The sequence below is a fragment of the Meleagris gallopavo genome, chromosome 1, assembly GCF_000146605.3.
Source record: "Meleagris gallopavo isolate NT-WF06-2002-E0010 breed Aviagen turkey brand Nicholas breeding stock chromosome 1, Turkey_5.1, whole genome shotgun sequence".
In the NCBI taxonomy this organism is placed as follows: Eukaryota; Metazoa; Chordata; class Aves; order Galliformes; family Phasianidae; genus Meleagris; species Meleagris gallopavo.
The window spans coordinates 189847242-189860339 of record NC_015011.2 but is presented as its reverse complement, the minus strand read 5'-3'; the positions used below and the strand labels follow the sequence as shown (position 1 = coordinate 189860339).

The 13098-nt window shown below is 45.4% G+C and overlaps 1 protein-coding gene and 1 long non-coding RNA gene across 3 annotated transcripts in view; both read left to right on the top strand.

Moving 5' to 3' along the window:
* The window catches only part of FCHSD2 (FCH and double SH3 domains 2), a 569931-nt gene that overhangs the window by 439923 nt on the left and 116910 nt on the right, over positions 1–13098 (top strand). The window lies entirely within an intron of this gene.
* Positions 2784–10789, top strand: LOC104909433. Its single transcript, XR_004158674.1, has 3 exons — positions 2784–2793; positions 4027–4030; positions 9444–10789. It is a non-coding gene; the product is annotated as an uncharacterized LOC104909433 (long non-coding RNA).

Below are 13098 nucleotides of genomic sequence, written 5' to 3'. Positions count from 1 at the left end.
TGGATTGAACTGTTATGAAGAGTGACGGCACAGAGGCTGCTATGTACAGAGATGTGTCTATCAGCATGAAAATAAACGTGTCAGAAATTGCTTGCAAATTAAGGAGCTTATTTTATCCCCCCCCCAAGAGAAGAATCCATAAATAAGGGATATTTGTCTGTGGGTTTGTGTAGGATCTGTGCAGAACAGACACTCGGAGCCTTGCTGTGAGCAGTGTCCAGGTGAGGCCATGGGGGAGATGATGATTATATTTAAAAAGTGAATTTGCTGAATCAATTAAATTACGAAATCAATCTCTTGTGATAGGGATTAGCACAAGGATCCTGAAGCCGTGGTCATCTGGATGGTTCCACATACAGGGGATAAATCCATTTGAGGTGCATGGAAATGTTCTCATTTGAGGAGAAGTATTTGCTGGGCTGCTTTGGGATGACAGCCAGCGAGTCAGCATTTCCTTTCTAACATTTTTTGAAAGAATTATGTGGTTATTTTTTCATGTGAGCATGCACTGGTATTTTAAGAAGAACGTAGTGGCTGCTTTGCTGTTTGTTCACGTGGTGCCATTCAGCCCCAATCCCGCTGTATCCCCCCAAAAAAGCAGTCAGGCCACACTGAATTGGGATTTTCTCTTTTCAACTGAGAGTGCTGATAGCAACTGCCAGCTGTGAGCTCCTTCAGACTTCATTGAATCCCTTCCAAACTCTTTATTTTGGGAAGGAAAATCCGGAAACCTGTGAGGAGTGTGCATTGTTGACTTGCTGTGGCCTTTTATCCCTTCCTTTGTGTCTGCTGGGAGCGTTCCCAGGAGCCTGAAGGGCTGTTTGGGTGAATGGGAGCACTGCAGGCTGAAAAACTCCCTGGGTTTTACAATAATTATGAAATGAAAATGTGAATTCTGCATATTGCACGTGTTGTAGAAGTGTGTTGTAGACACACAGGGCTCGGTCTCCTATAGATGCCTACCCCCAACCCTGGCAACTCTCATGCCGAGCATTGAGCTTGTGTTTGAGTACAGCTTTGTGAGCTTATGTAGCCTTCATTTAAAGCTTTCAGGATCACAACCATCTGCTGTAAAGTTTCCTTCTCTTAAGCTGGTTCTGTGCTCTTGCACCAGGTGCTTTGGGAGCGCCTCTCCATCGATGCATGGTTGGTAGGTTGGACGTGATGGGCTTAGAAGCCTGTTGCAACCTGAATGACTCTGTGGTAGAGCAGTAGGCTTGCTTAGAGCTGCTAAAGAAACCTCAAGCCATAAGCAAGTCAAATATGACCATTAGATATTTAGGTTTATAATACAGCATTGATCTTCTGCGCGTGAGCCAAAGCCTTCTGTGGGCAAGGGGAGCTGGATGTGATTAAATAAGCATTTAGCATTCAAAGAAACCAGTTTGCATCGTGTTTCCAATTTGAATTTCCTGTGTGTCGATGGCTCCTAAGAAGAATTGAAAAACAACTGCTTCACATCTCTGGTCTAGAGGAAGGTTAGAACTGGATGGTCTTAAGGGTCCCTTCCAACCCAAACCATTCTATGATTCTATGGTTCTTCTTCTCATATTTTGGACCGGTTGACCCCTGGGCAATAAAACACCTGCCTATGTTCTGCCAGTGAATGTTGTAAATATCAGATTTTCTTAACTTGAGCCCTTCTACATGAAAAGAACTCCCAATGGAGTTTATTTTTCACATGGTACCACACTGGCAGACCATGCTGGCCAGGTGCTGCTGGTATTTCAATCTGGACCAGAAAAGAAAGGACTGGGGACATGGGAGAGGACCTTGGAGGGCATCAAGGAGCCTTTGTGGCTGGAAGTTGTAAATCACACAGTGGAAACCTGTTTGAGTGCTGACCCAGTAAAGCTGGGAGGGTTCTGTTTTGTGTATTATTAAGAGGCCCTCTCAGTTCTGATTTAATTCCAGGAGTATTGTATTTCTGGTGCGTCAACTTTGTCCTCCATTCAGACACCAGTTTAGATCGTTATCCCGTTGCTGTGCGTGGGAAGATGTTTTCAGTATTCAGGATACAGCTGGGAAGTGGTTCTCCTCCACCGAGGAGAGTAATTGCAGAAATGGAAAGAAAGCAATTAGCGGTAGTGGCTGGAAATTTTGGAGCGAAACGTAAATTAAAACATGTCTTTGAGGATAACGTGAACTTTTCTGGTATTGACTTTGTTTGTTTTTTTTTTTTTGATGGTGGGTCTGAAGTTGGTTCATAACGTTTAGTTTGAGCTTGTGGAAGGGAAAACACACGTTGTAGGGAGGGATAAAACCAAGAGGTGGTTCTGCTGTGATTCGGATGTGCCAACCGCGTGCTCAGCTCTACAAGTGGGAGTGGGCTCTGTCCAACCTGCTCATTCTCAACCTAACCCCGACATGATTTGTGCTTTAGTGCCTTTGAGATGGGGGTCTGCATCTCCACAGATGCTCAAATACTTGAGTCTTCTGCATTATAGCCAATACACGTGTGGCAGCAAGGCTTCAGCTCTGGAGCTCTCTTGGTCTGCGTTACCGTGAGCTCATCACCCACTGCTTCCTCTGGGCTTCTCAGATGCTGCAGAGAGAAGCTGTAGGGGTGATGGATTGCTTAATACTTACAAAAAGCTCGGAAGAGGGGAGGCTTGTTTTTATTAGTGCATAAATTGTATTTTATGAATATTATTTTTGTGGCTGGTTTTATGTTTGGCTCCTAAATTATACCTTCTCTTAGTGGGAGAGCAGTGGTTGGCTGAGCAAGGGCTGGAGCAGCTCGAGGAGCCTCGGATGAGAAAGATAACAGAGAATATTTTGCTTTTTTTCACAGTGACAGGTTGAAAGTTATCACAGTGATTTAAGATAGATGTTTATAATCCAGGGAAAAACCAAAGTTTCAATAATTTTATGGTAGGTCAAATTCTGCGCTAAGTTAACCAGAAACACTGGGTGCTGTTCAGTGCCTGTCACTAAACATCATCACGGCTGATGGGGGAAATAAACTGTTGTGATCTGGTGGGTGAGGCATCTTGAAATTTTATGTTTTATGGATGTGCTCTGGGATAAATAGAGATGAATGGAGAACTGGGAACAGCAGCCTGAGCCCCGCTGCTCCTCAGGGCTTCTTGTGTCCAGCCAGATACCAGGGGAACTTCTGACCTGCGCCAGTAGGAAAGCTTTTTGGAAAGCAAATGGTATCTTTAATATCTCCTTAACATCTTGATGATAAATACAGGAGAATCGAGTGCATCCTCAGCAGTTCACAGAATCACAGAACGGCCCAGGTTGGAAGGGAGCTCAAGGATCACGAAGCTCCAACCAACCAACCACCACAGGCAGGGCCACCAACCTCCACATCTCACAGCAGCCCAGGCTGCCCAGGGCCCCATCCAAGCTGGCCTTGAACACCTCCAGGGATGGACGGGGATCCACAGCCTCTCTGGGCAGCTGTTCCAGCACCTCACCACTCTCTCTGTACAGAATTTCCCCAGTTTGCTGATGACACCGAGTTGAGTGATGCAGTTGATAGGACAGAAGGAAGGGACTCCATCCAGAGGGTCTTGGACACACTCAAAAAGTGGGAATCCAATGAGAACCCAGTGAGAACCCAGTGAGGTTCCAAAGGCCAGGTGCCCATCCAGGGCAGTGCCCAAGGCCATAGATTGGGCTGTGGGTACTGGACTGTGGGAGGTGTCCCTGCCATGGAGGGGTTGGGGCTAGGGGGCTTTGAGGGCCCTTCCAACCCAAACCAGTCTGTGGTTCTGGGATTATATCAGAGATTGAGAAGCTTAAGACTGTGGAGGGAGAGGGGGATGTGAGAAACACCATCCCTGGGGGTGTTCTGGAACCATGGGGATGTGGCACTGAGGGGCACTGTTAGTGGGCATGGTAGGGTGGGCTTGGGTTGGTTTTGGGGATCTGAGAGCTCTTTTCTAACCTTGATGATTCTGTGATTCCACGATCTGTGGGTCACCCTGCCCCATACTGCAGCACCCTCCCCATGGCTTTGCTAATGACCAACCCAAATCTCCAAAGCCATCAGTAGTGCAGAGGTAGAATCAGAGAGGTTTCCAACTGTGTATCCTGGGATGTCTTCTCAGCAAAACACAACAAACTCGGGTTGTTCAGATAAAAGCACTGAGATAATCACCAGAGGAAGATGTGGCTCAGTTGGAGGGCAGGATGGGAGCACTACATGCAGCAGTACAGCAGGGTTTGCTTCAAAAGAAAAAGTCAGCAAGGTCTCAAGTCGAAGGAATTAATGGGAATATATCAGTGAATGCCTTTGAGAACTACTGGGAGTTGGTGTTGGACACACAGGGACACACAGGTTAGATATCTTTAAAAATGCTTTTATTTGTTGGTTACCTGCTGGGGAGACCCGTCTATCTTGTAGATGTAAAGCAAGGAATTTGTAATGCTGGTTCATCTGCATGCAGACATTTTGCTCTCTGAGTACCAATTAATATAGCATCACTTTGTGTCAGAATCATTTTTTTATTCTAATTGCTGAAGTTTTGTTGTAGAGAACTGGTTTCACATTTGAAGGCCAAAGGGTGTTTGTAGAAGCTCTGGCCCAGGACATGGGTTTCTTTTATTGTATTTTTTTATCCTATTTAGTGTAATTGAATGATGAAGTTATTTAGATCCTCTGGTTTTTAGGTCCATCGTAAACTTCAGCAATGGGAACATGAAGATTTTTCGTTCCTCAGCACTTATTTTTGGGTCAGCATGAGGTTGGTAATGTCAAGCTGCTTTGTGCTTGCAAATGAGCCATTACATTCTTCATGTCATGAACACACAGGCACGTTCCCATTTTGTGTTCTACAAAATGCAATTCTTGCAAGTGAGAAAGCCCCAGATCAGCTGGTTAACTAACAAGTCTGAAGTTGTCTCATTTGGAAACACGTTGGAATAACCTTTACTCTGGATGGAAGAAAAGAGAAACACAGAATCACCAAGGTTGGAAGAGACCTCCAAGATCACCCAGTCCAACCGTCCGCCCATCACCAATAGCTCTCACTAAACCACGTCCCTCAGCACAAAATCCAAACGTTCCTTGAACACCTCCAGCTTCAGTGACTCGAGGTCAAAGTATAACTGAGGTGTAGTTAAAGAGATAAAAGCAGACACTGTGTTGCACAACCAAAACTTAGGGTTAATAATTCATAGTTAAATGAAGTGTTGAACTTTTTCTTCTTCTTGTTGGCCTTCCTTCGGTTCACCTGTCTAAATCAATTAAATTTTTAAAATTATGTTTTATTCTGTTAATAAAGGATGAAGCCAAACAGTGTCAGTTTAAACCAGATTCTTCTCTAAAACCTGTGACAGGTTAAATATTATTCTCTACTTGAGATGTGTTCATTCTACTATGACCAGAGAAGTCATGCCCCGACCCTGGAGGTGCCCAAGGCCATGGATGGAGGTTTAAGGACCCTTCCAACACAGCCACGTTGTGATTCTACCTTATTTTTTGTTGTGTAGGTAGGAAGTGCTGGTTGTGAAAACAATCTTGTGTGGAAAGCTGAGCTCGGGTGCATTTCCCTTCAAAACGGGGATAGAAAGTTAATTGAATTACTTTTTGGCAGATCCCAAGTGAGGGTCAAACTTCAAATGGCTTAACTGAAAAATTGTCAGAAAATTATTGGAATGAGAATGCGGTGTAAGGTCAGGAGAGCTTTTTGTGCTCAAGGAGGTTTGGGCTGAATACGATTAGCCTGTGACTCGTATGAAACGAATTTTAAACACTGATGTGCAGATGAAGAAGGAAATATCTCTTCAGGGTTTGTCTTTGTTCACAGCCTCTAATGTTTGGTTCCATGCCGGCTGACGAGAAATAAATAATTTTTGGTGTGTGCATGGAGAAAATGCCTCTCTATTTCAAAAGAAAAGCACAAGAGCAAAAAGCACGTATGTTCTGATGTCAAAAAAGGCTACAGAATCATTAAGACTGGTGGGGAAGATCCTCTCAGATCCGCATGTCCAACCCCAGCCCACCCCCATCATACCCACTGACCACATCCCGATGGCACATCGCAACCAAAATGCTGTGGAAGGCTGAAAAGTACAACACAAGGGCTGACACGGAGCGAGATGGAGCGGTGTGCCTCGTCCACAATAGCTCACCTTCACATTGTTTACTTTTTTCCTTGCAGTTGTGTCTAAATTTATGATTCAATCTACAATTCAATTTCCCAAGAACGTGAAAGATGCGCCTGTCACAGTCAGCCTCCCTCTTTTAAGAATACTGTAAAATATACTTACTTCTAAGCAACGCTGTGTTTGTAAAATCTTCTTCACTTAGTCTGCAGAAAACATGAAAAATAACTTTATCACCTTCCTGAAGCTTGCACGCTGGATTTGTGCTTTCCTTTTAGAATTTCTCCCATCTCCTTCAGCACTGTCTCTCTTTTCCTCTGCTTCCAAGAAGTTGGTGGGGTCACCATCCCTGGAGGTGTTCCAGAGCCATGGAGATGTGGCACTGAGGGACGTGGTCGGTAGAGTTGGGTTGGGATTGGGCTTGGGGATCTTGGAGGTCTTCTCCAACCTCAGTGATTCGATGCTATTATATGTGGCACAAGTGGGCAGTGCCTTCAGATCTGTGTATTGGGGTGGGAGGTGCTACTTCCACCAGTGTACACATAGAAATATTTGCATTAAAATTTGTGTGTAAAATTGTTGATGGCCATCAGTGTTGGAGGACTCGAAACTTTGATTGCTCTGGGAGGGGAGGCAATGAAGGTGGTCCTGGACAGAGCTTTTCCAAAGGCACACAGCAAACCAACATCAGGAAACCAGTGGTGCGTAGGAAGGATAAAATAGAAGGAAATGTCACCAGGTTACAGCCAGAAAGTATCCCAGGACTGTTTGCTCACAACCCATTCCCATGGCAATCTCCTTCAGCTCTTAGTGGGCTCTCAGCAGCTTCCAGGCAGTGGAGCATCGCTGCTGTGGGGACTGGGGAGCTGTGGGAGCTCCATGCAGCACAGCCACACTTGCACTTGTCTGTTCATGATTCGTTCCTGTTAGTCTTTTTGTTGTGCACTCATGGCCGTGAGCAAGTGCTGCAAGTCATTGTGATGAGGGAGGTTTAATTTTGCTAATCCTTTTTTATTCCCATTTCAGTGTTACTTTTCGAATGCCACAACGCAGTGCCTGTGATGAATTTAAAATGGGGTTTTGAACGGTATTGTCTTGCAGAACGTATTGGAAGCTCATCTGAATGTGCTTTAAGATGCTAAAGAGAAAGAAAATCACCCGTCTGAAATGCATTGACTCTTTCATGCTGGCTGGAGGTAATGCCACGCATACCAAGTGGGGAGGAAGCACCTCTTCCTCACCGGGCTCTCAACCCCATCGTGTGATTATAATCTGTCTGTCTTGGCTAAGAAGCATTTTCTTTTGTCCTTCTCAAGCAGTGTGTTCTTTGCCTTTTGGCACAGCACCCAGTACTGCCAGACACACGCAGCGGTGTTCACTGAATCGTTCTTTATCTATAGGAGAAGCAAGAGGGGATGTGGAGAGGTGAGGGGAAGCTGAGCCCTGCTGATCTCAGGCCTGTATTGGATTTTTCTGCCTCATTTCTCATCCATTAGCTCTCTTCCTTTTCCTTTCGGGTCCTGTTTGTTGCGTTTCTGACTTAAGGCATCACATGTATGTGGGAACTGTTAGGTTATGTGCTTTGCTGCTGCTGTGATTCAGAGCACTGTTGCGGTGGGGAGGTGGCTCCCACCAACCGTGTTGTTATTTCCATGCACAGAGCAGTTCTGATGTGTGTGGACCACATTTCTTTCAGCAGCTCCACTCTCATTGCCCACCCAGCGCCCTCCAAACTCTCATGGGACACAGTGGTGGTCCAGTGGGCTCCTTCAAACCGTGCACCATGGGACATTCAGCCTGGAAGACCAAAACCCAAACCAAATCTCCTCCACCAGGAACCCTCAAAGCACGCTGCATTGCTGTAGGAGCCTCAACGTGAATTCTGTAATCTCCTGATTGCCTCTGATTGCACCCAGGTTTTGGGTTCGTTAGAGTGCTGCTTCTTGCCAGAATGGCTTATGGCTGTTTGGAGCACCCTCTCGCCTTATTCCCAGCATTGATGTGAAACCTGCACTGCAGGGGCACGGTGGATGTGAACTGAAAGAGGTCATTGAAGGAGGCATGAGCCTCCTGGGGAAAAAGGAGGTGTTTTTGGCTACAGTGGATGCAGCTCTTTATACATTGAGCTGTGGAGGCCCTCCTCAGCCACAGCTCACAGCCTTTGGCCTCCAGACCCCTCCCCATCTCCGTAGCCTTCCTTTGGACACTCTCTGATAGTCCTGACATTGTGGTACCCAGCGAGCAGTGCATGGGAGCTCCATGTTGGCATCCCACAGCCAACACCACGGAGCCTTGTGCCCACTCACAAATCCCTGCAGTGTCAGTTCCAGTTCCTGTGGTGTGCCTTACAGCTGGCGTTGACTTTGCTTTGACTATTGCTCTTTGTCTGCTAACTTGGGGGTGGAGGGGCGGCTAATTAATTAAGCAGTAATTGTTGTCAAGTCAGTTGTTCCTAGCATTTAACATTTGACTTGTTTACCGTCCTGAGGTACAGTGGAAGGAGTTAATGATCTAACAAATTGCACATCCATCATGAGAGACTTGCTTGGAAAGGACAACTGTATTTATGAGCTGTAAAATAATACGTTTTAAAACATCACATTTTGGAGAAGGATCGCTGGGGTTCGCCTTTGAAACTGTCACTAGCTAGCTGCAGAGACAAATGCGTCGCCTAATAAAGCTTAATGACTGATTTTCCTATTAATCAGAATTGAGAATGTGCTTCATTAAGATAATTAACTGAGCAGTTGCTTAACTGACAACTGATAGACACAAATTCCCAAGCTACTTGTTTTCCTCTAAATAAAACTCAACAGAAGACAGCGGGTGTCCATGACCACCCCAAACAGCCGCTGCACGCCCTGGGCAGCCCCACAAATGCTTGTGCAGCACCCGGGGCTTAGGCATGAGGATGCTGGAGTCAATTTGAGGTGCTCTCCATTTCATTGGGTCTTTGTTGGCTCGTTGCTGAAAGGTCGGTTCTCCGTTCTCGTTGTCTTCGTTACCCGGTAAACATTGACTGTGCTGAAGGGGTGAATTCCTCTGCTCAATTTCTGGCTTTTCCTCTGCACGGTAGATGCTGGGTCATGAATCCTGAGGCCCACGAAGGAAGGGAATATGTGAAATTAATCTGTTCCAGGTGTATTTATAGGCAGTCTGTGCAATGGTGAAGAAGTTAGAGGAAATAATGGAGAGATCCAAAACTTGAATGATGGAATACGTTATCTGGTTGTCACATCAAGCTGTAAATCTTTTTTTTTTTTTTCTCACAGTGTCCTGAATTATAATGTAATAATCCTAGCAAACAGCACCGTTGCGGACCTCAGAACGGGAGCACAGTGCAGGCAGCTGTCTCACCTCTGCTTTCTTTTTGTCTGCAGAGTTCCTGATCTTCCACCATGAACCCGGTTTACAGCCCCGTTCAGCCTGGGGCTCCCTATGGAAACCCGAAGAACATGGCATACACAGGTAGGTCCAAGAACGTCCCTGATGGGTGGAGGGAGCAGGCCATCGTTAATGAGTGGTGATTCCCTTAATTAAGGAGAAGTGGTTCACGTCGGGGACTCAGCAGTGAGGTTAATGAGAGGAAATTGGGCCCGAATTCCACCTGTGGTGGAGCCAGTTCTTTGGGGAGCACGCTGTTGTTATCGTAGGTGATGATTTACGCTGAGTTGTTGGCTGATTGTTTTTGCTTTCAAATTACACTTTGCTCGAGTTGATGCTACGTTGAGCATTGAGGCACTTGACTGTTTGAAGCCCGCGTTTAGAACTCAGTTGTCTAAAAGTGTCATCTTTAATGCTTGAAAAAGGCAGTGGGTTATGCTCGCCGTAATTATGTGACTGGCAGGGAGCTGATGTGTAGTGATAGAGAAAGAACTGAGCTCAGAGAGGGGTTGTGCTTTGGAAAAAAACCTCAATTTGAGTGTCTGTTCTTCCCTGTTCTTCCCTGGGAGTTTTTTCCCCAGCACGTATTCTGATGGTGTAACCCTTCCTGCCATCCGCCTGGGAACGCTCTTCCTTCTAACATTTTGTTGAGTGTCATTAGCTATTAATTAGCTATTAAGTGCCACGTTGCGGCCGTACTTTGTGTTCACTTTACCAGCTGTATGAGTTGACTTCAAGGCTCACAGTGAGACTGCTTTGTGGAGAGAAGTGGTCAGCAGCACATGGAAATGAGCATCCAATACTCCCAGCTATTTCATTTGCACGGCGTTTCGCTGGCTCTGCTCCCTCCCTCTGGCAGCAGATCAGCCCTGCTGTGTTGCTGGAGGAGTCCTGGCTGATAACTCCAGTATGGAGAGTTCCTCAAAGAGGTTTTGCCCTATTTTGATCCACCATTTTTCTTTTCCCCAGTCAAATTTATGCATGCTGCTTAGTTGGAGATACTTCACGCAGGGAAACTTTGGTCTTCCAGTCAAAGCATGAGAGGCTTTGGGAAAAATTCTCTGTGAATAATCAGAAATATCACACAGAGAGAGGACTGCAGACTCCAGCAGTTCTCGGGTGGGAGAAGGAGTTCCAAAGTGCACTGGAGAGAGCAGCAATTTTGTGCTTTGCAGTGTGTGGATGGGTTTGACAAGAGTCTACTTCTCTCCCACTTCACTTTCTTTGCATGTGCTTGCAACTCCACGTTAAACACTTATTGGATGTGAATTTTCTCCGTCTGCTTTTGAACAGCCGTGGATGTTAGGTTGGATATGAGGAGGAAGTTTTTCATGCAGAGGGTGGTGAGGCAGTGGAACAGGTTGCCCAAGGAGGCTGTGGATGCCCCATCCCTGCAGGCATCCAAGGCCAGGCTGGATGTGGCTCTGGGCAGCCTGGGCTGCTGGTTGGTGACCTGCACACAGCAGGGGGTTGGAACTGGGTGAGCACTGTGCTCCTTTGCAACCCAGGCCATTCTGTGTTTTAGAAGCTGCCTTCCTGGCACTTTGTAGGACAGTTTTATTTAAACAGTATGGTGCAGATATTCAGTTCTTACCTTGTAAGAATTTTTCCAGAGGGAGAAATTTGAGGGTGATTTAAATGAACCAATTCTACACGACTGCATTCTGAATAAGTCGAATGGTGACATTAATAGGAAATTATCTTCTAAAATAACCTGCTGGTTATTTTACACCATGAAGACTGTGTTGTGCACTCAGACGTTTAAAGCCATTGTCCTCCTTGCTCGTGGCGGCTCCGGTAGACATCCTGGTGGGGCTGGTTTCACCCCAAACTTCAGCCATTCATCGTCCAGAGTTCGTGATGTAAAGCATGACCTAAGGCAGAAAGGTTGGAAGAGATGGGACTCAAGGAAATGTCAAAAGGTCCCTGGGAATGTCAGTGGGAACTCAAAAATAGGAAGATTCAAGTGGCTGCGTGGATACGGGACAACAAAGCAGTAACTGGGTCATGTTGATGCTTGGTTTTCCCATTTTCTTAGTTTAAATGAAGAGCTATTTCTTTGCTAGGCAAGTAGTACTCCAGAATGTCCTTTACATATGAATTTGTCAAATATTTGGTGGGAAAACTAAAGTTACACTGCAAAAGGGAAAAATTAACATTAATTCCTTTACATATCAAAGACAGGCAATGCTCGAGGGCAGTTTCAACAGTTATTAACAGAAAGCTGACATAGCTCTTGTTTTAGAAATGCCAGATTCTGTCTATCTAATGCTGATTTCTACCCTTGGAGTTCATTTGCAATGCTTTAACTTGCATTGCTCAGCTATTGATCAATTTATTATGTAGCCACAGGCTATTCTGGAGGATATTTAAATGCATATTGACAGAGAAAATGGACTTTTCACAGGAGAAGCATGAAGTTAAAGAGTTGGCAGGTGTTTCTTTCTCAAATTGTTCTGAAATGGCGTGGAAGGGATGTGGCCTCCCAGAATTTGTGTGGAGCCCTTCCATGGCTCCAGGAGTTCATTGCAGCTTTGGAGCTTGTGACTGATCAATTGCTTTGGTTTAAATGGCTTAAATGGTAAATAGTGCATAAACCAAGGTTTGAAAGTAGAAGTGCTCATTGAAGTGGTCAGAAGTGTTAAATTAACACAAGAAATGGGCAGAATATTATCGGCTGTGTGCTCCAGCAGGTCCAGCTCCAGTAATCACTGCCCGTTTGAAAATTTGACTTATTTTAGAACATCTGTAGCAGTGTTTGAATATTAAAATAGCATGTAATTAATTTGGGTCTTACTGTAAAGTGCTGTTTTAATTGATCTTAACTTTAAAAAATACACTTAAGGACTCTCATTTGCTATTTTATTATTTGTAGAATGCGTTTTCCTGTCCCAATTGTAAGCAGTTCAAATGCCTGGTTCTCCTTGGATGCGTTATCCTTTGTCTTTCTGTTTACACCACTTCTGTCTGTGATTAACTCTGAGTATTTTGCAAAAGGATGTGGGTAAGTCCTTAAAATACACATCAGCCCAGCAAACACCTCTAACTTCAGCAAGACCGTGTGCCCCAGAGATGGGTAACTTTGTTCTCTCTGTGTAGTTGGGTCAACTTTTTCAACCTGTTTTTGGTTACCAGGTTGTGTGTCCTCAGTACTTGACAGTCTTGAGTCAACTTTCGGTCATCAGGTTGTGTGTTCTCAGTACTTGACAGTCTTGAGTCAACTTTTGGTCATCAGGTTGTGTGTCCTTAGTACTTGACAGTCTTGAGTCAACTTTTGGTCATCAGGTTGTGTGTCCTGAGTGCTTGACAGCCTTGGGTCAACTTTTGGGCAGGTTGTGTGTCGTGAGTGCTTGACAGCCTTGGGTCAACTTTTGGGCAGGTTGTGTGTCGTGAGTGCTTGACAGCCTTGGGTCAACTTTTGGTCATCAGGTTGTGTGTCGTGAGTGCTTGACAGCCTTGGGTCAACTTTTGGGCAGGTTATTTGCCTTCAGTGCTCGCCAGCCTTGGGTCAACTTTTGGGCAGGCTGTGTGTCCTCAGTACTCACCAGTCCTGTGGCTAATGGACGAGCTCACTGGAGGGGAATCAGGGATGAAGAATCAGTCTTCTCTGGAGCTTCAAGCGTGAAACCATAAAAGCATTGTAGCTTACAC